At 41.7% G+C, this 27,859-nt stretch overlaps 1 pseudogene; it reads right to left on the bottom strand.

Moving 5' to 3' along the window:
• Positions 1 to 280: 280 nt before the first annotated feature.
• On the bottom strand, positions 281 to 27,859 carry LOC130195983 (alpha-1,3-mannosyl-glycoprotein 4-beta-N-acetylglucosaminyltransferase C-like; annotated as a pseudogene).

The raw sequence follows: 27,859 nt of genomic DNA, 5'->3' as shown, positions 1-27,859 counted from the left end.
GTATTCTCACACTTCTGAACGGGAGAAGCTTCTTTAATAATTTATATTTATATCGGCTCCTCCTCCTCCTCCTCCTCCTCCTCCTCCCTTTCATGTCTTATTTACATTGTGTTTGAGTTCAGATGCAGGAGCATCCTCCTCCTTTTTTAAAAGAAGCAAATGATCCAATCTCACAACTTCCTAAAAGAAAAAACTTCAGATAATCGTTAGAAAATTATTAAATGTACCGGCCCTTTAAGATGCAACGACAAAACAAAACAAAAATAACAAGAAAAGCAGCCATGTGGGAAGAAATTTATATTTGGATTTAGGAAAAAGAACACGTGGGGATAAAGGCTCCTCCGTCCTGAACAGACTGTTATATTTCGACAAACATTCACATTTGAAGACAACCCAAGAAAATATGGATCGCTTTTGAAGCCAATGAACACAAGTTTCCCAGAAGTCCAAAACGAATGTTCTAACTGTCATTATATCTGAGTGGCGGGCTGCGTGGTCCATAAACCGATAGTCCTGATGATGAGCCACTCCTTCTGGCCGGCGGTGACCACGACGCGCACGCACTCCACGTCGAAGCCGATCTTGCGGTCCACGTCCTCCACCTCCACGCTGCCGCCTCGGAACTCCCCCAGCGTGATGTAGGAGGAGCACTGGCGCCCCTGCTTGGTGTCCACGGCCCTCCGGCCCACCTCCAGCGCCCCGCGGCGCAGCACGTCGCTCCGCCGGTCCTCCGTGCCCGTCACGATCTTGATCCGGCGGATTTTCGTGGATTTGTTGAAGATGACGACGAAGAAGTCCCCCGTGGACGGCGGCTTCCCCCAGAAGTACTCGTCCACGGTGCTGTAGGCCTTGGCGGCGTCGTAGCTCTCGAAGACGTCGATGTTGGTGTGCATGCTGGCGGGCGGGTTGTCGGGGATGTCCGCCGAGTCCTCCTCGAAGTCGTCGTCCTTCAGCTTGTTCTCGGCTCCTTTGTAGGAGGAGTAGTAGCCCATGTGCTGGAACAGCGAGGGCTTGAAGCGGATCACGTCCTTCTGGGCCAGCAGACCCCGGAAGTGGATGAGGAGCCAGTCGCAGGGCATCTCCTGGTAGAACATGAGCAGGAAGTGAGCCAGGCGCGGCAGGTCCCTGGAGTGGTACAGCTTCCCGATGTAGCCCAGCTTGGAGAACTCCAGCATCACCCAGTAGGAACCTTGCCTGGGCGATCACCTTCTTCAGCGCCGTCAGGAAGTTCCGGGAGCAGCGCGTCGTCCTCCAGCATCACGTAGAAGTGAGACAGGTTGGTGCAGAAGTTCAGGAGGAAGGCGTAGTCCACGTTCTGCTTGAGCGGAAGCGGACCCGGTCCTCGGGGTCGTTGTAGTTCCTCTTCAGCCCGTCCAGAGACGGGTAGTACTCCTCCGGGGCCTGGATCACCAGCAGGCGGCCGGCGATGATGTGGTGGGCGAACTTCCTGCTGATCTCCTGCACCAGGTTCTCGCACCAGACCAGGTCGAAGTCGGCCAGGTGGACCACGACCACGATCTCCTTGAGCTCCTCGTAGCTGGACTGGTCGAAGATGGACTTGATGGTCTCCAGGAGGTAGTTCCCTCGCTTCCTCTTGACGGAGGACAAGCCGATGGTGAGGTACTCTGTGAACACAAAGCGCTTCGGTCACTTCACGGCCGCCGCGCGCCGCCGCCGGGGCGTCGCCTGCACCTACTTTTGCGCGGCAGCGGGATCCCGGCGAGGTGGCGGTACGTCACGTTGACGGCGCCGGAGAAGTTGGACAGGTCGGTGAACGTGTGGACGTATCGCTCGGAGTTCCCAGGATGCAACAGGGTCTCTCCCAGCGGCCTTTTCTCAGCCTCCTACAGATCAAGAATAACGAGCACACGTCGAGTAAAAGAGGAAATATTATATAAGTAATAATACCAAAGGGTCAAAATACTCTGGTACACGTAAAAAAATATATATATATATAATATATATATACAGGATAATATATATATATACATATATAATATATAATATATATATATATATATATATATAGAATATATAATATCTATAATAATATATAAATATATGTACTATTATATATATATATAATAGTATAAGTATGTAAGTATTGTGAGGAAAATGTACTTTAAAAGTACAAGAACGTCCCATGTGACAGTTCTTTATTTATATATTAAATCATTAGATTATTAATAAAAATAACATGACTTTTTATGCTGCAGTGGAGCTCATTTAAAACTACTGGCTAATATTTAATAAATACATTTAATTATTTAAGAAATACATTTAAAAAAGTCCAAAACGACTCCTTCACAATGTGTGTTTCGTCCTACAAGCCATAAAACCCTCAATATTATTAAATATATGATTAAAATATTAATAACATTAATGAACTGATATCAATACATCCTAATTTGCATGAATCTTAATTTTAAAAGTAACTAAAGCTGTCAAATGAATGTAAATGTATTTAGTCCATTGAACCCATCTCAGTGTCTCACCAGCACGAAGCCATCATCCATGTAGAGGTTGAAGAAGAGGAGGAAGGTGATGAGGAAGCCGAGGAAGGGGAACATGGAGCGTTTCCTGAAACACCTCATCGTGTCCACCAACTTCCACATGAGCATAAAGATCACTGAAATCAGACAGGAAACAGGAAGTCAGCACAACTGAAATAAAGATGTGCGAGACAATGTACACGCCGCTATATATATATATATATATATATATATATATACACATATATATACACATACATATAATATATGTATATAAATATTTATATATATGTATATAAATATATATATAATATATATATAATATATAAATATTATATATATATATACACATATAAATAGAATATATATAAATGTATACATTGTATATATATTATTCATGCATATAATATATATATATTTCTATAATTATATAATAATTATATATATATACACATATAATACATATATAAATATATACATTGTATATATATTATACAGCATATAATATATATACTGTATATATAATATTTCTAAAATATAATAATTATATATATATATATATATACCAATATACAAATTATACATATATTTTTACTGAAACAAAAAATCATGGGACTGAAACCCTCGAGAAATAAACAAAAAACATTTTCTGGAATTCTGTCGTCAAAAAGATTAAATGACAAATAAATAAAGTTGTTATTGAGTTGAACATGGAGCAGATTAAGCGGAGTCACTTTGAGCTTCGATTCACTGAAACGAGCCGATGAGAGCTGAAAGAGTCAACCATAACGCTCCTTTACTCCGCTGTCCGTCATCAAAGTAAAAAGTGGATAAAAAGATATTCACATATTAATCAGGTTTCTATTAGATGTACAGAAGGTTGATTTCTCGAAGCTTTCTCATTGGACCACGCAGAGTAACCGCTAACAACAGATCATTCCAGTAATCTGCTCGGTTTGTGCAGCGGTGACGTAAAAATAAAAATAACAAAACTTCTCCGGCTCCAGTTCAGTGTGATGTTTACTCCTCTTGTTGACGCTCTCAAGTAAACAACAATAACAAAAGAATCACTCTGTGTCCTCTTTGGCAGCTCGTACGGCTCCCACGTGTCGCCCTCCCTAAAGCTGATGTTTGCGTAAAACACGACACATAATATATTTTTAAATATTATATATATAAATATATACATTCTATATATATTATTAATGCATATAATATATATAATATTTCTATAATATAATAATAATTATATATATATACAAATTATATATGATATATTTACTGAAACAAAAAGTGATGATCAATGTCATGTTAATATTATAAAGTACTAAAACAACTCCATGATGAGTTCACTGGTTTCTGCTCAACTTTTTTATTTATTTAAAAAAAATGATGGGACTGAAACATTCGAGAAATAAACAAAAACACCCCCCATAACCACGATGATGGCGGCAATTATGTCCGAGGCCTCCTCTATGGAGCCAAATAAACTCAATAAACAACTTATTATTCATTGTGTTGTCCTCCATGTTGTGTTGCTGCCACCTGAGATGAAACACAGTGACAGCTGAGAGTCAATACAGTGAGAGCCCCCCCCCCCCCCCCCACACACACACACACACACACACAGAGGCCATTATATTTGCCCCCTGCAAAAAAAATCAAGATATTGACACAACGAAAGAATATCTAATGAGGCGGAAAAGAAGAAAAATAGCGCAAATAAATGAAATGTTTTTGATTGCCTCCCATAGGTCAACACATTTATATGTAAATGAGGCTTCGTCTATGAATAAATAAGCAGCGTGTGTTCGGCCTGTTTGCTTAAGTTAAAAACATTTTAAAAAGCTCTTCCGCCAAGTTATTGTTGCTGCTGTTGTTGTTGTTGTTGTTGTTTTCCCTCGGCGGCGGCGGCCCCCGTGAGCTCCTCCCTACGGCGGGAGTCATTTCAGATTAGAGCCGGCGGACCGGAGAGGAATGCCAATGAGTCCCGTCGGAGGTTTATCTCGGAGAATAAATGAGAAAAGTGAAGCTGAAAGACTCGAGCACTTCCAGGATTTACATCTGAGGCTCCGCCCAAAGCTCCGGGAACGACGAGGATGAAAGGAGCCGACTTCCCGGTCCTCTTCGGAGCGCCGCGGACTTTATTAAATTAAGGGGCGACCGCTCTCTTCGATTGCTCCGCTCCTCCCTCGATGTTTTTACTAATCGGGCCGTTCTGCTTAAAAAGGAATTAAACTTCACGTCCCGAACCGCCTCTTCGCCGTAGTTTATTCACGGGGTGTGAGAAGTGGGCGTGGTCACTGTGGTGTCCCTTGTGCGTTTTCTGAAGTCTTGATTTCGGCATGTTGGCCGTCGCCATCTTTTTTTTGTTTTTTTTGCAACCGCGAGACACGAGAGAAGGGGGCGGGGCTAAGGAGGTGAAATGTTTCAATGAACTTTCGTGAGCTGAAAGCAAAGTGTGAAAGAGGTCAGGTTTTACTCCCAGACCGGACAACTCTAGGTAGAGACCTGTCAATCACCCATAAGCTCCGCCCCTAAAGCGTCCCCTGCTTTATGGTCCGTTTGACTCTAAACGACCATAAAGTACTAAACGATGACATCATGCTGTATAGAAGACTTGAAACTAGAGACAGACATAAACTCATGTTTACAACATTTACTGAGGGAATACATCAAGAGAGAAGTAGAGTCACTATATAGACTTCTATACAACCAGAGGAGCCCCCTGGTGGTCAGGAGAGGGAATGCAGCTTTAACACATGAAGCATAGACTTCTATACAACCAGAGGAGTCGCCCCCTGGTGGTCAGGAGAGAGAATGCAGCCTGAACACAAGAAGCATAGACTTCTATACAACCAGAGGAGTCGCCCCCTGGTGGTCAGGAGAGAGAATGCAGCCTGAACACAAGAAGCATAGACTTCTATACAACCAGAGGAGTCTCCCCCTGGTGGTCAGGAGAGAGAATGCAAGTTGAAATCACTTTTCAGAACCAGAGTTCGGGCTGCGGAGACGTTTTAATCAGTTCCAGTTCAAATCGCTAAGGAACAAAAGAAAGAAAAGTTGGTCGCAAAAGATATTAAATTGACACAAAACTACAAAGTCGAGAGGAAAACACTCTGAAAACATTCCCTGACGCCTTTGCATTGGTTTATTTACACTAAAATACAACCATGTGCACGTGAGTTTATGTGTTCCTGATGTAAAAGCATTAACTCAGAGTCCTGCGTGCTCACGGCGTCCGTGTGGTGAACCGGCTGTCACGGAGACGCATCGCCGTGGCGCCGCAACAACAAGCATCTCATTCATCTTTTATTAGCATCCGGGGAAGGGGTTCGCTTTGAGGAAGCAGACTCAGCACTGAACCACTCGGGAGCTCCCAGTACAACCACCACAGATTCTTTTTTTTCTTTTCTTTTTTTTTTAACTGGTGGAGGCTTTTGCTGCCGCTACCAAAGCCAAATTGGGATTAAGTGCCTTCGCTGAAAGGCACCTCAATGGAAGTTGAATTTAAAGCGTCTCTTTCCTTCTCTCACAGCTGGTTATTGACTGTGAGCCCTGCAGCAGAAAACTCGTTTCCTTTAAACTTTCATTCGGGGCTGCAGGCCCGACAATTTTACAAATTACTGCTCAAGTCAGACTTTTTTTTCTTTCCCGGGCCGTTAATCTTCTTCTCAGAATCTCTTTCCGATACGAACTGACAGGGGATGTTGAGGGAAGGGAAGAAAATCCATAAAATGTGCAGCATTGCAGCAACAAAAATTCGTTTTCCAGCCCACCTGAGGCTGATCTGCTTGTCCTCGTCTCTGTTGCTTCCCGACGTCGTTTCTTTCTGTCATAATGGGCTGAAAACATTGAGATCGGATGATTCTACAGAACCCCAAAAGATCAGTTTACTCATCCCAACAGTCGGCTCGGGAAAACCATTACTGGAGGAGCACTCTTCATTTGGCACCATCATCAGGTCAAAGTGAACCATCAAAACTCAAGTGAGCCCGTAAACCTGCGGGAGACTCCTCAGGTTGTATAGAAGTTTATGCTCCATGTGTTAAAGCTGCATTCTCTTTCCTGACCACCAGAGGGCGACTCCTCAGGTTGTATAGAAGTCTATGCTTCATGTGTTAATGCTGCATTCTCTCTACTGACCACCAGGGGGCGACTCCTCAGGTTGTATAGAAGTTTATGCTCCATGTGTTAAAGCTGCATTCTCTCTACTGACCACCAGGGGGCGACTCCTCAGGTTGTATAGAAGTTTATGCTTCATGTGTTAAAGCTGCATTCTCTTTCCTGACCACCAGGGGGCGACTCCTCAGGTTGTATAGAAGTTTATGCTTCATGTGTTAAAGCTGCATTCTCTTTCCTGACCACCAGGGGGCGACTCCTCAGGTTGTATTGAAGTTTATGCTTCATGTGTTAAAGCTGCATTCTCTCTACCGACCACAAGGGGGCGACTCCTCTGGTTGTATAGAAGTCTATATAATGACTCCACTTCTCTCTTGATGTATTCCCTCAGTAAACATTGTAAACATGAGTTTATGTCTCAGTCTCTAGTTTCAAGTCTTCTTCTATACAGCATGATGTCATCATTTAGTACTTTATGGTCACTTAGAGTCAAACAGACCATAAAGCAGGGGACGCTTTAGGGGCGGGGCTACAAGGTGATTGACAGGTCTCTACCAGAGGCCTCTACAGTCAAAATATAGTAACTATGGTTGCAAAAAAAAAATTGTAAACGTCTTTCAGTGCGCAGCCTCGTATAAATAAAAGCCTGAATGATTAAAGTTCGGCCCCCCGACCCGAACGCTAACAACGACAATGCCTCGGCAGTGAAATGTTTCGGAGGGGATCATCGGGCGCTGGTGTCCGGACTCTGTGCCAAAGGCTGTTAATGGCTTTGAAATAAAAGCTCTCGTTTATGAACTTCACGGAGCCTCGTGGAACTCTGTGAATATGATCTAATATACAATGTGCGTCGAACACACGACATCGAGAGCATTCATTTCTCAGTAATCACATCATGAGCAATAATAACTTTTTAAACATTACATTTTAATTTCATGTGCGATATGATTTTTCTTTAATCGATGTGCAACCAAACTGTTTTTTCAATATCTCACATTATTAGTTTTCATGAAGCACTGGAGTTAGTATCACTTTATTTCATCTTAGTTGATATATTTTACTTTTTCTATTGAAGTATTACTTCTTTTTCACTTAATAATTGTTATTTCTATTGTTTTAATGTTGAATCCTTCAGGTAATTTTTTGCTATTTCATATTCGTTTGTCCATCAAAGAGCTTAAATAACATTATTTCTCACCTGTAAAATGTCAAACATGGTAACGATACCGAATCTGATTATTATTGATCCTCATTGCATATTCATATGAGGCCAATGCGATGTGATCAGAGGCTGCAGAGCAGACAATAAATGGTCAAAAAGAGGGACGGTGACGGCGTGAACGCACAGCGGGCGACCGGCGCTTAATCGATTTAGCGGAAAAACACACGGAGCCTGTTTTTAAAATCACAAGCAGAGAGAAGCTCAGGGTTTTGAACTCAGCGTCGGTCTGGAACACGACTCTGAGCTTCCTGTGAGGAGCCGCATGAACGCGGGGAGAGAATCAATTTATATGACGATAACGGAGAGGAAGAGCTGTAAAAAAAACTGCCATTCATCTCTTATTAAAATGGCCTCCAGAGCCTCTAATGAGGTGCAGTTTAATAAGCAGGGGTGTTGGACAACAAAGCTTTTGGTAAACACGGCGGTTCATTTGCCTGTTGACATGCAGGCAGCTGAGAGAGAGAGTGTGAGTGTGTGTGAACAGAGCTTTAAGTCTTGGAATAACAAATGTGTGTGTTTGTGTATGTGTGTGTAGGGGGGGGGGGGTTATGATACCACCCTCTCACTGAAGAAAGCTGTGAACAGTAATATCAAGATCTAGAAGAATATATAAAGCGTACCTTGAAAAACACCTGAAAACATGATAGAAGCTTCTTGACGTGCACCATCATCTTTTTTCATATATATATTATATATATATATACTGTATATTATATATAATATATATACATATATATTATAATTATATATATATAAATTAATTATATATATTATATACAGGACTGTCTCAGAAAATTAGAATATTGTGATAAAGTTCTTTATTTTCTGTAATGCAATTTAAAAAACAAAAATGTCATGCATTCTGGATTCATTACAAATCAACTGAAATATTGCAAGCCTTTTATTCTTTTAATATTGCTGATTATGGCTTACAGCTTAAGAAAACTCTAAAATCCTATCTCATAACATTTTAATATTTCCTCAGACCAAGTTAAAAAAAGATTTATAACAGCTGAGTGTTTGTCAAGGCTCAGGAAACCCTTGCAGGTGTTTCGAGTTAATTAGACAATTCAAGTGATTTGTTTAATACCCTACTAGTATACTTTTTCATGATATTCTAATATTTAGAGATAGGATATTTGAGTTTTCTTAAGCTGTAAGCCATAATCAGCAATAAATCAGAATAAAAGGCTTGCAATATTTCAGTTGATTTGTAATGAATCCAGAATGCATGACATTTTTGTTTTTTTAATTGCATTACAGAAAATAAAGAACTTCATCACAATATTCTAATTTTCTGAGACAGTCCTGTATGTATAATTATATATATTATACATATATATAATTATATATAATATATATATATATAATTATATATATATAATTGTGAAACATAGATAAAACTTGACTTGTCCCCGTTTGTAATTATACGTTGCCCCCCCCCCCCCCTGAAGTACCGTGACACTAAAATTCAAAAAACAGATCTCAGCTGGATATTTTTTTCTTTCTTCCTTGCCAAGACTGGATGATGAGGTGAGACGGCAGTTACAGAGCGACACTGTGTCGTTCCCATGGCAACCTGACAGATTTAAGTCCAATATTCAACCTTCCTTTGAGGCGACATCCACCCTGACTTTTTGTCCGTGCTTTATCACCGTTTCAGAAATAAAAACATGTTTAATATTTAGTTTTTCTCCCAAATGTAATATATTAACTGCACAACTAATAAAAAGAAAGTAAACAGCACATTGGGAGAATATTAAAATCAGCCAGATATCAAGACTCTGTGTACCCCCTCCCCCCCCCCCCGGTTGCCCGCGAGTCGGCCCCGAAAATGCAATTTCCTGGTTTCCTGGTCCAGAGTTAAAGTTGCCGCCCGAGTCAGAGAGAACACGTTCATGGCGTCGGGGGAATCGTCGCTGAGTAAACAGCTTCCAGAAGAAGGACAATCTGTCTCGCTTCAAGCTGGGAGTCTCACCGGCTGCATCTTCTGGTTCGATGTGTTTACTTATTCATCGGGGGGGTGGAGGGGGGGCTACACTCCGGGCTCCAGCAGTTAGCCTCTCCCAGTCCCCCCCCCCCCCCGCCCCTCCCATTAAAAATGCATTGGAAATGGGCTGGGCCAGATATTCCAGCGCCCACCGGTGCATGTTTTGAGTTGTCAGCATGCAGAGATGATGCAACGCTCTCAGCGGAGAGATTTTATTTATCTTCTTCTTCTTTCACGTCGATGCAGCGCTTCATCGTCGTTTGCGAAGCGCTTCTCTAAAAAAGAAGAAGTGGTTTTCCATGTTTCATCCACGTGAACGCCGCTCATTCATTTCAGCGAGTAGAGAGTTATTCTAAAATGTTGCTTCTGCTGAAATATCAACATTTTAAATAAAAAAGTGATTTAGAGAAACTTACTGCAGTCTTTTTCAGAATTAAAACGCGCGTGATGAAACTCAGTTTGAAAGGAGAAGGTGGGGGCGGAGCTTTCCAGAGTAACAGTGGACGTTGTCATCAACACTGGAGGCTATTTACTCTCGCTAGTGTTGTCATAAACTCTGAAAGAGTTAATATACTTTGACACTGAATTTTTAACACTGGGGAATTTACTGTGTAGGTAGGAAGACAGCACAAAGGGAAAGAAAGGGGGTCACCTTTAAAAAGAAAAAGAGGAGGAATGAGGAGCAAAGAGGATCTATTTATAATGTCAAAAAGGAAGTCGAAAAATAAACCCTGCAGTGTTTCACGAGAGGAGCCTCCCACCTGAATGCATCCGAGGAGCCTCCAGACAAATGTCTACAGTTTCAGGCACTCCACATTGGTTTCCATTAAAATTCATTCACAGATTCTTTAAAACTTGCTTGAACTGGCTGAATCATAACAAACCGACCAACGATTTAATGCTTAATCGACTAACTTCTCGCCTGAAAACATCCTAAAATGACCTTCCGTGACTCAACAACGGTATTCAGAAAGTAAAGTACAGAGAAGAACGCACAATAAACGCTGTTCGTCTTCAGGTCCAAGGGTTCGGGATCGATTGCTTCTGTCTGGCTCCCCTACTTGACCAATCCTGTTTAACGATGAGGTTCGGACCACCCATCTCATTTGCATACAAGGACACATAAATGTCACACAAATAAATGAAGGAATACGTGTGGACACATAAATAGAGACATAAATAAATGAAGAAATACAGAAATGTAGAAATAGATTTATTTAATAATGTCCTGTTTAGGTACAACTTATATTTATTTATTCCTGTATTTATTTATTTATAGATTTATTTAAGCATTCATTAATTTATTCTTGTATTTATTTATACATTTATTTCAGCATTTATTTATTTAATCCTGTATTTATTAATTTATTTATACATGTATTTAAATATTTATTTATTTAATCCTGTGTTTATTTAAACATTTATTTAAGCATTTATTTATTTATACATTTATTTAGGCATTTATTCATTTATTCTTGTATTTATTTATTTATATTTATTTAAGCATTTATTTACTTAATCCTGTATTTATTCATGCATTTATTTCTACTTAATACATTTTAAGTCCTCCATAAAAGAGAAGACTGGTTGCAAAGAGCAGTTACGTTCTTTATTTACTGCATATTAATCTTTATCCGCTGAGCTTCTCCATTAAAAATCAATACATTCATAGATTTGAGTGATTTTCTTTCTTTCATATGTTGATTTGTTCCATTAAAATCTGTCTGCCAGAATCTTTCTGCAGCGACACCACCGAGCTCTTTTGTTTAGTGGTAATTGGAGGATTTATTCACTGCAGGACCTTTTAGAAATAATTATAATAGATTCATAATTCCAACATGTTATTTTTTTCCAGGCTGAAAATAATCTTCTTTTTTGGTTGTTTGAAAGACATCCAGATGTTTACAGGTGTGCTGAGACTACGAGGTGCGTGGGACAGAGAGAGAGGGAGGAAGGGACATAGAGAGAGGGAGGGAGAGGAGAGATAGAGGGAGAGAGGGAGAGAGAGAGAGGGGGAGGGAGAGAGAGAGAGGTGGAGAGGGAGAATGAGAGATAGGGAGAGGGAGGGCATTTAATTAATTGTAATTAAATTGAAGCGCAACAGAAACAGAAATATTTAATATGTTGACACCAAGAAACGCCGTAATGTCCAACCTTAAAGTTATTGTGATATAAAATACATTTTAAAACTCCACAGCGATGTTTCTGTGTGTGAAGTTTCCTTCTGATGCAGCGAGTGACTCGAGTCGGACAGCTCGACTGATTAATATGACGCGTTCAGGACCACGATGACTAACTGATTAATATGACGCGTTCAGGACCACGATGACTAACTGATTAATATGACGTGTTCAGGACCACGATGACTAACTGATTAATATGACGTGTTCAGGACCACGATGACTAACTGATTAATATGACGTCGGCTTCACCGGACAGACGGAGGAAGGTTGTTCACGCGTGAGAGGAAGAAGAACTCGACTCCTTTTGAGGAAGAAAGTCCTGCTTCTCTATTCAAATGGTAGCAATAAAAAGTATCACCTCAGAATATATATATAAATAAATAATTTAAAAAACATATAAATATATATATACATAAATAAATATATTAATATATATATATATATATCCCGTTATTATGTTAATGGTGCAATGAAATGCTGAAAATAGCCATAACTGTGAGATAAGAAAAGAATATATAATCTCTCAAATTGGAGGCATGAGAGTGTTAAATGTTTAATTCAAAAACAAACAAATTGGAAATAAAAAAAATGAGTAAGTGAAAAGAAATTAAGAAAGATGAAAGAAGAGGAACAGGATTAAAAATACATATTTTTAGGGACTATTTTAGGCTCCTGTCGTGTCAAAGTCAGAGCTGGACACAGCAATCAGAGGAAGTGGTCGGATGGACGTGATGAAGTAAAAGTCTCCAGAAATACTTGAGTAAAGCATCGGCCCTCACCGATACCTTTAAGAAAGGAATCTATCACAAAGATTTATTATTCTCTTTTCTTTTTAAATTCTCTTGGACTGATTTCAAGAAGAAGAAAAAAAACCTTCTGCATTGTTCCTGGACAATAGGTCTGATTAGATGAACGTGTCTCTGACCTCTCAGGAGGGGCTTCGGTTCATCTCTCCTCGGCCGGTAACTTTTCCTTTGAGTCCGGAGCTTTTCTAATCTTTATAATGTTTTATGAAGTCAAGGCTTTCCCTTTTATTTAGGGTTAGCCTTGTCAACACCGGTTTCCTGCGCGCCCCCCCCGACACACCGCTGATCTACCTGGGTGGAACTCTTGTTTGCGAGGCCGAGCACTCTGACTCATTAATCATTCACCGTCTGCCGGGAGACGCTTCTTGGCATTCATACGCGAGCGAGACGCCAGTAAACACATCCCCCCCCCCCCCAAACACACACACACACACACACACACACACACACACGCACGAGTGCCGGCGCTCCGCGGTCCACACACTGTATAATCAATTCCCCCCTTATTGCCTTTCACTTGCTGTGCGGGAGGCGAAGGGGGTACGATATCACCGGGGACCAGAACAATAATAAAAATTCCATCAGCGAGAGGAAAGCACGGGAGGGAGGAGGGGAGGTGGGGGGGGGGGGGTACTGGGAAGTGTCAACCGGGTCTGGACCACGTTTTCAATCACAAACATCCCTCCTGTGAGAAGTCAACAACGCCCCGCGGGGAGACGCCGGCTATTTGTCACCGTGCGCTGGATAGATGCAAAATATATGCCCGCCAAAGGGAGGGGTGGGGGGGGGGGTGTGTGGGAGGGGGGGGGGAATGAAATGAAACAGCCTGAGAGGGAAACACAGAAGTCATTAAGCATCATCAAAGCCCATCACTTGTCCCTCAGCTCTGCAGGAACGAGAGGAAATCGGTGAAAAAAAGAGAGGAAAATAACAAATGGGCGCGGCCTCAATGCCGATAGTTTCGGAGAGAGAGAGAGGTGCAAACAGATCGACTGGAGAGATGCAACGGAATATGGGGGGGGGGTGGGGGGGGGGGGGTGGAGGATGGCTGGTCTCCATGGCGACAAGTGTGCAATGGAAACATCGGTGGCATCGAGACGCCCAGAATCTATGCGACTGTGAAACGCTGTCAAAATTCTTTTAAAATCATCCGAGAGAGAGAGAGAGAGGGAGAGAGAGAGAGAAGGTGTCACAAAGCTCTGAAGCTCACTCAGTCGCTAAAAATCCTCCCGATTCTTTTTTCCCACGAGACGGTGATGCAGAGATATGATAATTAAGGAACGCCGAGCTCGATTCCCACCTTAGCCGGGTGTCCCAATTCAGGATTTTCTTCCTCCACTTCCGAGGAGGAGGAGGAGGAGGAGGAGGATGGTTTGAGACGACTTGTGAATCGTCTTCTACGCATTAAAATGCTAACAAAAAATTATAAGAAATGTACGAGTCTGGTCAAAATAAAATATTTGTGCTCAATATGCAAAATAAAATGCTGCAGCACGTGTTAGAAACTTTGACTTCGGCTATAATTCATATTGCATATATCACGTTGGACTCACAGGGCAGAAACATCATGTTTTTGCATTAAAAGTCGGGTACCAGCATCGGGTCGACTCGTGATCAGGCGGTTAGCCCCGAGGCCCCGGCTCACTTAAGGTGGACTGACCTTTATTAAGGTGGACCATCTGTTCTCCTTTGAGCGACAAGCCGCCTCTGTGAGTTTATTTTTAAACATTTAATCGGTCGCATTAATCTTTCACGGTGCTCCGCTTGCATCGGGAAAACACAAAGCTGAACGCTAAAATATAATTAGGAATTAATATTTAATTTGTTTTGCGGTCAGATAATTTAAAAACACGTTTTCAAAGTCATTGAAAAGCTCCGTAAAGACATTTATTAAATACTCATATTGGTGCTCTTTATCCACATTATAAAGTGAAACACCTCAAAAATGTAATACATATATTATTACATAATCCCTTATTGCACATCTATGCCCGGAAATAAATCGACTAAATCGCTGCTTCGCGTATTGAGTGTTTAATTTAAATCTGTTGTATGTCCTCAATAATTATGAAAGCGTGATTAAAAAATATGTCTTTGTCTCCATGGTCCTAGATCTCTTACATTATTATTATAAAATTATCTTTTTTTGATATAAGCTCAATCAGCGTTAGTTCAACAGGTAAAATATATATTTTGAGTGTGAATATATATATATATATATATATACAGCCGCAGTATCTTGGTGTTTGAGGAACACAGTCGTCATGTGATTCGTCCTCAGTGTTGTCGTGACTCCAGAGTTCACGTCCATCTCACTCGGTTATTCATCCATCTGCCGCTTGACACGCAGTCATCATTTTTGGGCTATCAGCATCATCTCTGGTGTAAATCTGGCAGGGCGGCGGAGGCTTTGCTCCACCCCCCCCCCCCGAGTGTTTGCCTGACGACGCTTCCTGGCCCGACATCAGATATTACAGCCAAGCAGAGACGTTAAACAAGCAATCCAAAATATATATATATATATATATACAATCGGACAGGAGTCGAGATTTTTGGAGCCGAGCCCGAGAGCCCGCGTCGTGATGGCAACCTGAGAGCAACAGAAGCATCATCGCTCAGGTAGCTGCCAGCAGAGTACCCGACATGAACATAATAGGACGCTAATAAATCCTCCGGAGAGCAGCGGGACGTTCAACACGATGTTTCCCAGAATGCTCATCAATCAGGACGAGCGGGGAGACTTTCGGCTCCGCCTGGTGGACTGACTCGTGTTTCCCTCTAATATCTCAGATGTATAAATAACCGTCTTTTGATGAGTGACGAGTATCTTTAACCGCTTTTCTACGCAGACTCGCTCCTCGTCTGCAGGCTCCCGTCTTATCCTGTTTTTGTTTTGTTTTATGCCCGGGAGAGTTGCACTGCTTGTTGTCGTTTACTTTTATGCAGTTTTGTGTGATTTCGAGGCACACGAGCAGCGTGGGGATCGTCAGCTAACGGGCGAACGGTGGACGGATGCAGAGGCCAAAAGTGTCGCCGGCCTTCAGCTACAAGATGTCGAATAGAGAGGCGGACCAACCGGGAAGAAACCCAAAACGACCACGAAGAAAACAACAAAATATGAAGAAACGACTACGGAGAAAACAACGAAAAGATGAAGAAACGACTACGGAGAAACTCAGAACGACCACAAAGAAACAACAAGGAAAAGATGAAGAAACAACAACAAAAAGATGAAGAAACAACAACAAAACTCAAAACAACCACGAAGAAACAACAAAAAGATGAAGAAACAACAACAAAAAGATGAAGAAACAACAACGAAAAGATGAAGAAACAACAACAACAACAACAAAAATAACAACAAGATGAAGAAACAACCACAAAGAAACAACAACGAAAAGATGAAGAAACAACAACAACAAAACTCAAAACGAACCCGAAGAAACAACAACGAAAAGATGAAACACAGCTACGGAGAAACAACAAAATAAATCCAAAAGACCAAAACAATAACAACGTGACAACGTTAGCTGACATGCTAAACTAGCATTAGTGCTGTGCTGCTCGTCTGTGTAGGAACACGCTGGATTATGTCAAACATCAGCAATTAATAGATAAGCTATCCATACCGAGGTGGTATTAATCTGTAATAACCCGCCTACTAGAGGAGGAACGTTGTAATTAGATTATTCCATTATGGTGAGTTAATACGTTATTAGCTGCTGTACGCCTCCACAAGCCAGACACACCATCTGATTTAAGCCACTGAAGAAGTTCCTCTTTATCAAAAGAGGTTTTTATTCTCTTCTGGCTTGACTCTTTTTTTGGGAGGTTGTTAAAAGGAAAGTTTCATCTCACTGACTCAGAAATCAGCTTGACGGACGGAGCTGTGACTCCTCAGCTCTGACCTTTGACCTTTGACCTCTGCTGCTCCATAAATCGGAGGACGAACCGAGACCTCAATGAAGACACGTTCAAGTACTGCGGGAAACTTTAACAACCCGCCTTCCGAGAAGGAGAACAAGAAGGAGAAGAAGAACAAGAAGATCAAGAACAAAAAGGCGAAGAACAAGGAGAAGGAGAACAGGAACAAGAAAGAGAAGGACAAGAACAAGAAGGAGAAGAACAAGAAAGAGAAGGACAAGAACAAGAAGGAGAAGAACAAGAAAGAGAAGGACAAGAACAGGAAGGAGAAGAATAAGATCAAGAACAAGAAGAACAAGAACAAGAAGGAGAATATGAAGAACAAGAAGGCGAAGAACAAGGAGAAGGAGAATAAGAACAAGAAAGAGAAGAATAAGGAGAACAAGAACAAGAAAGAGAAGGACAAGAACAAGAAGGAGAAGAACAAGAAAGAAAAAGAAGAACAAGAAAAAGAAGGACAAGAACAGGAAGGAGAAGAAGGAGAAGAATAAGATCAAGAACAAGAAGGAGAAGAACAAGAAAGAAAAAGAAGGACAAGAACAGGAAGGAGAAGAAGAAGGAGAAGAAGAATAAGATCAAGAACAAGAAGGAGAAGAACAAAAAAGAGAAGAAGAACAAGAAGGAGAAAAATAAGATCAAGTAGGTGAAGATGAAGAACGAGTAGAACAAGAACAATGAGAACAAGAAGAAGGAGAACAAGAAGAGCAAGAAGAACAAGGTGAAGACGAAGAACGAGAATGAGAAGAAGAAGAAAAGTGTGAAGGTACGTTTCCCTTGTCGTCTCGTTAAAGTCTTCTGTGAGTTTCACCGCTGCAGATGTGCCATGAAGGACGTGAGGAACTAGCGCCGACGCCTCGTCGTGTCCTTCAGAGGAGACGACGTTGTGTCTTTCAGAGGAGACGACGTCGTGTCTTTCAGAGGAGACGACGTCGTGTTTTTCGGAGGAGACGACGTTGTGTCCTTCGGAGGAGACGACCTTGTGTCCTTCAGAGGAGACGACTTGAGGAGCCGCAGTCTGATTGCAGCTGAGGCCTCGGCGCTCGCCGTCTCTCGCTCCGTGCCTCCACCGGGGCGTTGACCGAAGCTCAAAGCTCGTGACATCACCGTCCCCCAAGCCGCCGCCCCGTCGTGTGACTTCACACCTTCACTGCTGCGTTCCTGAGAGCCGACCGGAGGGAGCCGCCGCGTGAGAAGCCGCCTGGATCACCGAGCGCCTCGGGAACAATGCCCATTGTTCCTCCGACTCACGGAGGAGACAATAGTTCGGCTTAATTAAATCACGCAGTCAGGTAAAGACACCGACGGGAGATCGTCTGCCACGTCGGCTGGAAACCCGCAGAGTGAACACCCAATTATCTCCAGAGTGAGCACTCTCAATCCACAGGAAGCTTCACCTCCTTCGTACGTCCTTCTTATAATCGAAATCCACATCCAATCTCCATTTTTTTTCTCATTTAGAAATATTTCATCCAGTACAGATGACACACGAGTACATGAGTACATGTAGTACACAAGTACACATCTGCTTGTACTGCCGTTTTTTAAAAAGAAATGGCAACGCTCCCCTTTGCGTCTCCCACACAGACTCCCTCTGTATCTCCACTGTTAGCCCCGCCCACTTTATAGAGGTCCAATCCAATGTGATGGATTTAAGTTAAATCTTGTATCACCGCTCAAATTATCTGTTTTTAGCTCCGTCTATTCAGAAGCAAAGACTTCTATACAACCAGAGGAGTCGCCCCCTGGTGGTCAGGAGAGAGAATGCAGCTTTAACACATGAAGCATAGACTTCTATACAACCAGAAGAGTCGCCCCCTGGTGGTCAGGAGAGAGAATGCAGCTTTAACACATGAAGCATATACTTCTATACAACCAGAGGAGATGCACCCTGGTGGTCAGGAGCAGTGTTGGGAGTACGCGTTACTGTAATTCCACTACTTTTAGCGGTAACGAGAGTGTAACGAAGTATTTTTTTTAATCAACTAACGCAGTTACAGTTACTGAAATTTAAATGAGTTCGTTACTCGCGTTACTCTCTTTTGTGAAAAATGAACACTTGCAGACAAGAAGACAAGCTAGGCTACTTTAGCTGCTTCTGATCTGACATCGCAGGACCTTGGTGGCGCAATGATGTAACGTCTCGGACGTTATGGACTGATGACACGGAGACGGGACGACGTTATTATTCCTCCCTTTATTGGGCATTCACAAACACAGACAGCTGCTCCTCTCGGCTCAGCAGCGCGAACGTCAACAACAACGGTTCCCGTCAACCACCCGTAACTTCCGTTTTCCGACAGGTTAACCCCGCCTCCCCTCTACTCCGCCAATCACAGGCACGCCCCCTCGACCAGCACGCACGGTGCCACACTGTGATTGACAGCCACTTCCAGTGTTGCCAGGTCCGCGGTTTTTGCCGCTGGTTGAATTTTGTGTCCGCTGGTCCGGGTAGACCTATTTTGCATGCAAATTACATGAATATCTTTAAATAAAAATCCATATTTTAAATGAAATAATTTATTTATACCCAAATCCTACCAAACTGACTCCAGATCAGCACGTACACGCCTCACTAGCACCCCCCCCCCTCAATTATATGCAGCACCTCAAGGCACCTTTGTTTTCTCTTTTAATTAGTGTTAATACTGTAGGCCAATCACTTTTATTTCATTGGGCCTAATGTGGTTAAAAAAAAACTGTTAAATCACTGAGACAGTTATTTTGTATTAAGTTAACTAAAAAAGGGACTTTTGTACTCCTGCTTGATTTGAAGGCCTGTTGCCCTGTTGATTGCAATAAATAGGTCTACAACATATGTTCATTGTGTTTGACTGTTCAGTACTGTTCATGACATTAAAAAAGCAGACATAAAAGTAACTTAAAAGTTACTTTCCCTAGTAACTAATTACTTTGGATATACAGTAACTAGTAAAGTAATTCAATTACTTTTAAAAGAAGTAACTAGTAACTATAACTAATTACTAATTTTCAGTAACTTGCCCAACACTGGTCAGGAGAGAGAATGCAGCTTTAACACATGAAGCATAGACTTCTATACAACCAGAGGAGGCGTCCCCTGGTGGTCAGGAGAGAGAATGCAGCTTTAACACATGAAGCATAGACTTCTATACAACCAGAGGAGTCGCCCCCTGGTGGTCAGGAGAGAGAATGCAGCTTTAACACATGAAGCATAGACTTCTATACAACCAGAAGAGTCGCCCCCTGGTGGTCAGGAGAGAGAATGCGTGCATGAAAGTTGAAATCACTCAGAACCAGAGTTAGGGTTGGAGAGACGTTTTAAATTCATCTTCAGAGAATCATAGTTCAAAAAATTAGCGGCCAAGTTAGCGGTTAGCTCTCCAGTCTTTTTTCTCACATCAACACCAGCATCCGCTTCCCTGCAGCTGCATCGCAGATTACCAGCAAGCTGTGGAAACCTACTTGGTATTCCAGGGGATAAACAAAGGGATGATGACACTGAACCATAGCATGACAAAGTACGACTGCAGGGGTTGGAAAGGTAGAAAGAAGAAAGTTGAGAGCGCGCTCATCCAACTTCATGCAGGAAGTGCGTGATGAAATCCTCTCGGGGATTTGGCAAAAAAACAAGGTAAACGCGAGCGCTGAATGTCAAACGCTTATCCGGTCCGATCGCTGACGTCGGTGTCAAAGGGAAGAGGAGCATGTCCCCGATAATTAGTGAAATAATCCCCGATTTGAATCACCGCCGCGTGCGGCGTGAATTTAATTTGCGTGCTCTTCACGGTTCGCCAGGTTGCGGATATATAAACGAGGAGGATTGATAAGCTCCCATCTGATTGTCCTTCTGGCTCCACATTGATGACGGGCTTAGTGGTTACTGAACTGTTAAGTGGCGGATTTGGTTCTTGCTCATTGTTTACTGCAATACCACCGCCGAGTATTTATTCATAGACGCGTTCGTGTCGGTGGAGTTTGACTGACATTGTTTCATCAGCTGTGTTCTTGAATGAGACTCAGATGGTGATGAGTGTCATTAGTAGTGTTGCTATTGATAGCTGTATTGTAGTATTAATGTTCGTAATATTTGCAGCAGTGGTGCAACCATTAAGTACGTTATTCAAGTTTTATGTTGCACATACTTTGGAATCTGTACTTTTATATTACAGATTAGGATTTTCCATGCAAAAGAAACTGATAAAATATAATGTAATTAGAGCAGCTTCAACATTAAGATGCTGCTTTTATTTATAATTATACATCATTTATGATAGACAAATGACAGTGACTATTCTGCATGCAAGAGAAATTTAACTTTATTACTTTTATTGCATATACTGAATTCTCTCTCCTGACCACCAGGGGGCGACTCCTCTGGTTGTATAGAAGTCTATGCTGCATGTGTTAAAGCTGCATTCTCTCTCCTGACCACCAGGGGCGACTCCTCTGGTTGTATAGAAGTCTATGCTGCATGTGTTAAACCTGCATTCTCTCTACTGACCACCAGGGGGCAACTCCTCTGGTTGTATAGAAGTCTATGCTTCATATGTTAAAACATCATTCTCTCTAGTGACCACCAGGGGGCAACTCCTCTGGTTGTATAGAAGTCTATGCTTCATGTGTTAAAACATCATTCTCTCTAGTGACCACCAGGGGGCGACTCCTCTGGTTGTATAGAAGTCTATGCTTCATGTGTTAAAGCTGCATTCTCTCTCCTGACCACCAGGGGGCGACTCCTCTGGTTGTATAGAAGTCTATATCGTGACTACTTCTCTCTTGATGTTGTGACGCCACTTCCCCTTTAAGAGGCGGGGCCGGACCATCAATTAAGCCCATGGGGCACACCTGCCAGTGGTGTGTCCCAGGGTCTATAAGATGGTGGCTGCCCATTGTGCGGGAGGCTTGGGTTTTGCCCTCTCCTCCGTGGGCCAGCCCAACACTGCATTTGTCACAACCCGGCTCAGGGATGTAAACAAAAAGGGGACACAGATGCCAATAAACGGTAAACAGTACTCCAGTTTATTAAGAATAATAAATAGAAAGCATAAAGCCAGCCAAACCGGCAACATCGAGGGTGGGATGTGAAGGTCAGCGTGAGTGCAAGGTGTTGTATGTAAGGTATGTGCAACATGAGTGTTGAAGGGTGTAAACATGAACAAACCAAACCAAGTGTTGGGCTGGCCCACGGAGGAGAGGGCAAAACCCAAGCCCTCCAGCACAATGGGCAGCCACCATTTTATAGACCCTGGGACACACCACTGGCAGGTGTGCCCCATGGGCTTAATTGATGGTCCGGCCCCGCCTCTTAAAGGGGAGTGGCGTCACAATGTATTCCCTCAGTAAACATTGTGAACATGAGTTTACGTCTCAGTCTCTAGTTTCAAGTCTTCTTCTATACAGCATGATGTCATCATTTATACTTAATGGTCATTTAGAGTCAAACGGACCATAAAGTAGGGGACTCTTTAGGGGCGGAGCTTATGGCGTTTGACTTTGAACTATGTCGTCGTGGGTTGCCAGTTATGGCAGGTATGATTTGGAGCCTACATCTGGAGCTTGGCAGGTTTTGTTTTCTTCGTTTTTTGGGATTTCTCATAAAACGAATAATCAACGATCAACGTTGCAGAACATGAAACAATCCTCAAAACAAAACAGCACCCAACACCCCTTGAGTTGAAGCTATTAAAGCTCGGCATCCTGTTTCAACATGCTGGAAGCTCTGAGACACCATTTCCATCTGACTTCAAATATCTCTGAAAAAGAAAATGAGCAAATCATAATAAAAGAAGAGTCTTCCAGTGCCTGAGCCGGTGATTCTCTCCTGTGGCACTCCTCTCCTCCTCTCCTCCTCTCCTCCTCTCCTCCTCCCGCGGCCCCACATGACTTTGTCATAATTACTTTTGCCGGCAGAGGTGAGAGCGTAGATTTGAATCATTAGACGCGAGCGCTCCCCCAGCATCGCGATGTGATCGTACATCATCGTTTCTGAGAGTTTAACCTTCAGCGCGGAGGATGGAAATCAACCCATTCAACATTTATCCAAAGCATTCAGGAAAATCAATTATGACACTAATAACTGAAGATTATCTCTTTTTTCTCCTCATAATATCCCACAATTATAAGTAGATTTATTTTTGGGGACCAGATTAATGCCCTGAAGTGCAAACGCAAAACGCTTTTCCCCCTGTTTGTTGAGCAGCTTAGCGTTATGTCACATGTTGAAGGATAAAGTTGCTATTTTGTAGAAATTATGTAATTTTTGGACGGTTTATAAATCTGCACATCAACTTATGTCCATACACAATCCTCTCTGAGAGTGGATCATTATTATTTTAATTAATTAATTGATTTGTATTATTTGTATTTTCATTATTTTTTATGCAATCTATTAATTATTATCCTTTATTCCCCCCCTTCTTTTTTTTTTCTTGGAGTGAGCGCCATGCGATCTTTGTTGTTGTTTACACTGTATTCCTGAATATCTCGTGTACCAAGATGTACAACTGAAAGAAATTGACAAAGAAAGTGACTGTATGAAAATACATATTGTTATGTTGTTGAAAACTAAATTTAAAAAAAGAGTAAAATAAACAAACAGTCATGTCTTTCAGGTCTTAAAAAAAGAGGAGACATGTTTTACAGGGAGCTGGAAGCACATTAAAACATGTTTATCTTCCACTCATAAAAACATGGTCGCAAACAGCTTCGATTACATTTTATTGCCTTTACTCTTCTCGGCTACATCTGTGCCAGACAACTCTGCAACAAAAGGAAAGAGCGTCACTCAATAAGAGGCGCGATAGCGAGAGCGCAGTTTGTGATCCTTTCTTTCCGAGAGAGGACACGGAGACAATATTCCCCCTTTTTTTAAGAGCAGGATTTATTGTGAGTTTGGAAGGCGCTTCTTCTTTTTGATTGGCCCCATTCAGCGTGTGTTTTTGTATTTGTAGGCGCCGCAACCGAGAGATTTTGGTTCCACGCTTCCCACGAGGTGTGAGTGAAAACTGAGGAGAGTTTCCTCTTCCAGTGTTCATTAAGAGACACTGACCCTCTCCCTCCGCCGTCTCTTTTCCATCCATCTTTTCTGTTGACACGAGGGAAATAATAAACGTGAAAAGAAATACTCAGGTTTTCTTTCCCGGGAGACAATCGGTCTTCCGTCCCCATCGAGTGTCTGAGGAAGTCAATTTAAGTGACAATTTATCAGCGATTAATCAGGGTATTATTTCTTCGATGCATTCATCTTCTTTTAAAATGCTGGTTTCAGTGTCGTGTGGTGAGCTGTCCTCACACAGCCGGGAATGATTCATTAGCATCGATACAAGGCCGTCTTGTATGACCCGCCTCCTCATTCACGCTCTCCACCGACGTCTTCAACCACCGGCGGCGGCAACGCACGATCACGCGGAACAAAGAGTGTGTGTCATTTGTGGAATCCAAAGGTTTTTTTTGGGGTGAAAAACAATTTTAAACATCATTGGACCTAAGAAATATAATTTTGCTCCTGATCTCACTAGAGGGGCAAAAGAATCCTCCATTATTTTGATAATTTAATAGCGTTTTGTTTTTGTTCTTTGTTGTGTGTGTCCTTACTGTATTGCCTCTACTATGAAGGTACACAGATATATTGTTTATTTATAAAAATACAAAGAAATAAGTTATACTTAATAATGGTTGTTTAAAAAATGTTGGAACAATGAATAACCATAAAGAAATAAGAATAACATTGAATATGATTGTCTGTAGACTACTCCCTAATCGTCTAATTATTGCCTAATAGTCTAATTATTGCCATTTTTATGACAATTGCTCATATACTTTAAGCCTAAATAAGTATATTTATTATTTTTTAAACCAAAAAATAAGTTTAAAAAGTTCCCCCAATTTCTTTTTAAATGCCCCTGGAGTTCAGTCAGTGGGGGGAAAAAAAGAGCCCCCGAAAAAATATGTAACGGTCTTCCTTTCTATAAATCTGTAGTCTAATGAGATTAAAAATCTCAATAGCAAATTAAGATAAAATAAATCATCAGAAATCATTGATTATTACTTACACTCACAGTTTAGATCAAACAACAATGAATTGTGTCTGCCAAAGAAACCATTGATGTTTCACTACATCAAACTCACTAATGACAAAATGACATCAGACAAATATTAATACGTTTACAAAATCTCTCTCATCTCTGCCCCGGCTTTCGTCTTTTCTTTCTTTTTTTAGCACCTCGCTCTTATCTTTCTCCCTTTGACACAAATTGTTAAAATGTCCTTGAGAGAAGAAAAAAAACCTCCATAACAATCCACGCCGACTTTGAGGAGGCTTATTGCAGCCGAGATGCACTTCAGAGGAGAGAAGAGGATTGGGATGAAAGAAGAAGAAGAAGATGCGTCTCTGTGGATTAAAAACATCCACAGAGGATATGACTAACAAACTGAGCTAAATGTAAGGATGGACTTGGTTATTATTAAAATGCAACACAAAAGCGTTGAGATAGAATAACAGTGCTGCAGACCCGTGGGTTTATCACCCGGACCGGTGCCATTGGATGATAGCTTTAATGCGAGTCGTGCACTCAGATATGTGTATCTGCAGGATAATGAGTGTTCCCATTGGATGCCACTGATGTCTTGCTCTGCCCATTGAGCTACACAGCACAAGCAGGGGTTTTTTAGGCAGAAAATGGAAAGGGATTATGTTCTCCGCCTGCCAACAGTCTTTTGATGAGAGGTCAGGTAGTATCAGGCCATCTCCATTAAAGCTCTCCATCTCCTGTTCTCTACCAGGCCTCCCCCTCTCACCGGGCTGTTATCAGGCTGAGGGATAATTAAGCCTTGAGGGAGTGTTGGAGGCTTTCCTCTTGTCAAAGTTGTCAAAAAGTTTAGAGGGAGGCGGATCAAACGCCTTGGAAACGCAAGAGGAAATAATGAAGCTCATCTAGCAGAGACAATAGACGGATCGTTGGAGATGTTTTTCTTTTGACTCTCATCTTGCATTTCAAGATAAAAAGTTCACTCGAACTCTGGGAAGAGTGTTGAAGTCCTGGATTCTTAACAAACAGGAACTCCAAAAAACAAACCAAATTCAGAAATGTATACCTCAGTGATTTGGTCAATTATTGAATTACTGTATAGCAGAAAATTCATGAAAGAATATTTTGATAATTGATTAAATAAATCTAGTTAAAATGCTGAATTGTGGCCACTCACAAGCTTTTCTTTTTTTGTATCACTGTGAATTTAAATTGTCGGACAGACAATTAATAGAATAAATCCAATTTAAGGCGAAATGAATGAACTGAAAACAAAACGGCAATTCCGTCTGATTATCAGGCAAAAGACCAAAAATAACAACGTGTTATAGCTAATAGAATTCTTCAAAATTTGCCAAAGGTTAGCAATAGATAATTTGCATATTTAAACATCCAGAAACATTTAATCAACGCGTCTTTTCTCCTGTTGATCGCCCTGATGTTGACCACCGGAGTCCTTCAGGGCAGCGTGCTCGGCCCCCTACAGTTCAAGTCAAGCGGCACAACCACGACCGCTAAACCCGACGTGAACTTTGCAGATGACACTACCGTCGTTGGCCGCATTACAAACATCTACGAGACCAAAACCAACAACCTTGCAGAGAACAACCTGCTGCTCAACGTTAGAAAAACCAAGAAGCTGATCGTTGATTTTACGAAAAAAGTACCTCAGGCTGTGAGACTAAAATTCATCACCATATTATGTAGTTTTTTGTGTACTTTTTTCTTATGCTGTACAATGTGACAACAAACTGCATTTCGTTGCACAAACATGTTGCAAAATAAAATAAATGAACCTTTGAGCCTTTTTCTCAAAATGTGTTTTTCGCTGTCTAATTTACCTGAGCTGTCTTCCTTTTGGGAACTGTTAAATGAGCAAAAGATTTTTCCATCCCATAAATCACCATTTCAACACAAAGTGCGATTTTTAAATGAAACTCAAGGACTGACGCATTTTGATGGAACGCCGACGCAGACAGAGAAGTGGCGAACTTCTATTGTTCCGGTGCCGAGAGAACGGATTTAACCCAACAGACTAATTCAACAACAATGTCAACACTCACACTCTCACCTGTTTGCCGACGCGCTCGGGTTGTTTCTTCCGTTGGCTCGGCGGACTGGCATTGATCCCGAGAATCGCAGAGTGAAATCGGCCTGAAAAAGGAACGAGAGATTTAAAAAATAAAAAAAATAGTGTGACGCAGTTTTTTGTGCGACTAAAAAAAGACTCGAGCTTCGTTTTCACCCACACATCCTCTAATGAAGCGTCTGGTCGTTGGAGAGCGAGGACTTCGTGTTCAGTCAGACTTTAAGCATCCCACTCTCAAACAAGAGAGTGCTGTGCGCCGCCTTTTCCAAAAAAACAACCGCATCTGTGTTCAGACAGAAGAAAAACAGCCTCATTATCGTCCATCTCCAGAAAGAAAGAAGTCTCGTCTTGTTTATTGACAATCTGAGCTCCTTTCCATCTTCTAAAACTCAAGTGTGTACGACATGTTTGAGTAGAGTGTTCCTTATGGCAAAAATACATTTTAGATTACAGAAAAATGTACCTTAAAGTTTTTAATTGTATACATTTATATAACTCTAATTATGATTTGTATTATTTGGGTTTTATGTTCATATATATATTCATTACGAGCCTTTTTAGTGTCAAGCCTTTGCAAATCTGGACTAGCGTTTGATTAATAAATCTTTGAATCTATATTTAATTCAGTTCTACGCCGTCAATCATTGCCTCTATAATCACGTACACGTCATTATGAGGACAAGACATTAAATATATATATATACGGTATATATATTATATGATCTTGGGTTAGAAATCTCTCTTTCACTGCAAGGCATAAAGAAAAACCAGCTGCACGGTAAACAAGACCGGCCCGGAAAGTGTCTCGAAATCTTCTTCTTCTTTTTTCAAATATATATAACAACAAGACTTTGGAGAAATTCTAAAAATAAAAAAGAGGAAATAACAAGTCGCTCAGGAGGCGTCGACCCCCGAGGAACTCTCGGCAAATCTCAAACTAATTTGTTAGATGCGGCATCTGTTTATCCCGGCAACCGAAGCCACGCTTGTTTTTTCGAGTGGAAGCCGAAGTAACTGTCGCGTTG

Source organism: Pseudoliparis swirei, chromosome 6 (genome assembly GCF_029220125.1).
Source record: "Pseudoliparis swirei isolate HS2019 ecotype Mariana Trench chromosome 6, NWPU_hadal_v1, whole genome shotgun sequence".
NCBI lineage: Eukaryota > Metazoa > Chordata > Actinopteri > Perciformes > Liparidae > Pseudoliparis > Pseudoliparis swirei.
Note: the sequence above shows the minus strand (reverse complement) of the source record. Positions and strands in the feature narration are given on the sequence as shown.